Genomic DNA, 1,973 nt, shown 5'->3' on the forward strand with positions numbered 1-1,973 from the left:
TCAGGAACCTCCCATTTCAATATCTTACACTAGTTCTGGGACACCCTGTATAGTCGTTTATAAGTCGAAAAGAAAGATATATGGACATATGTATGTTCATATGATTATTTTTTACTCGTTTTCATATTTAGATGTACCCATTGAAGTATTGACATGTATTTATTTATGAAACACACCATACAATACATGTGACACAATAGAAGAACGATCTGGTAGAAGTAGAAGGGGAGCCAAACTCCAGAATAACTCCTCGCTAATAATTTTGGATTAGAGTTTATAAATAACGACATTACAGAAATAAGATCCCAGCCGAGCGTACTTGGCAAACGAAACTAATTTGGAAGTGGCAGATTCTACACGCTTACCGAAAATAACTAGCAGAACTCAATTAATTAGTTGATTCTCAGAGCAGGGAATTGTTTATTCTTTTTTTTTTATTCGATAGGTGTTAAGATGAGAGAGACCGTAAAGAGTGTGAAAACGTTTTTGAGGAGATCTTAATTGAAGAGGAAAACCTTTGGCCGGTGGGGGTGATCGATGGCCGATAATATAGTGGTTTCAATAGAACCGCGACAGGGTTTGATTAATACCGCACGTTTCCAGAAGCTTGCCTCAAATGGATTTTCAATATGGGCGTCCTATGCTGCACCGCGTCACCAGGAAATATTTTCGATTTAATTAAGTCGCTGATATTCGATCCTTCTTATTATTCCATTTCGATACATATTTTAATCATTTTCTGCAGGACACATTATTTGGCCAGCGTTGAAATGCTTTGCTGTAATAATATAAGTCATGTAATGTAATTGCTGAAACACCATTTATATTCCACGAAGATAATGCTGCAGTACATACTGCTAAAGTTGTTAAAGAACACTTTTTAAATAAAAATATTTCCACTCCTCAATGGCCAGCCTGCTTACTCGACCTTAATAGCATCGAAAATTGGTGGGCAATGCTTTCGCAAGCAGTGTATGGTGGAGATCGACAATTTTCAAATATAAATGAATTAAAACTTGCAATACAACTGAATGGGAAAATTTAGCTCAGGCAAAAATTAAAGAACTATATAATTCTTTACCTAAAATGATGATGGAAGTCATAGAAAACAAAAGAGGATCACATTATTAAAAAAATATAGTTTGGTGCATATATTGTTATAAGAAATATATATATGTATTTTTGTTTCATGAATCATATAGTTCTTTTGCATGAAATATATGTATATCCTTATTTTTCAAGTGTGCTATCATTTTGTCTGCGTCAAATTATGTTTAATTATGTTAAATTATTATTTCTCTTTCAACTAAGAGAAGTCATGGAACTGAAGTCAACGTATGTTATTTTTACATATTCGTAGAACGTTTTCCATATTACACAGAGTTTCCACATTAGCATAATCGTAACACGAGAATTTAAAGATAGCACACGCGTTCTATCTTTTTGTCTAGGAGTGTAGTTCCTTTTGTTTTCGCGAACGAAATTTAAAAGTTAAAAAAGATTACCGACCAACTAGAACAAAGAAAAGAAAGCAATTAGTTGTTTGTTATGTTCACTGAATAGATGCAACATATTCAATGAGATAACTAGCAACTTTATAAATTACACAGTAGGTAAAGCATAAAAAATGGGAAAAGAATTAGATTTGAAATTAGTCGTTCGTCTTTAAATTCACCTGCTCCTAAAAGAATTTCAGTAGGTCAATGTGCCGAAGCCTGACACTCGAAACTAAAACACATGGCCATATCTGTCAGTGACCTGCTCTAAACATCACTGCTGCCCATGTGTTTTATCTTCAAGTACTGGGTTTCGGCACATTGACCCTGTGACGTTCTACTAGGAACAAGTGAACTCAAAAACGAAAGTTCAACTCTAATTCTCTTCCCATTTTTTTATAATTCTAGCTACACTGTAATTTATAAAGTTGTTAGTTATTTCATTGAGTATGTTACATTTATTGAGCGAACGTAACT

The sequence above is a fragment of the Ceratina calcarata genome, unplaced genomic scaffold, assembly GCF_001652005.2.
Source record: "Ceratina calcarata isolate Rehan_Ccalc_2016 unplaced genomic scaffold, ASM165200v1 scaffold348, whole genome shotgun sequence".
Classification (NCBI taxonomy): domain Eukaryota; kingdom Metazoa; phylum Arthropoda; class Insecta; order Hymenoptera; family Apidae; genus Ceratina; species Ceratina calcarata.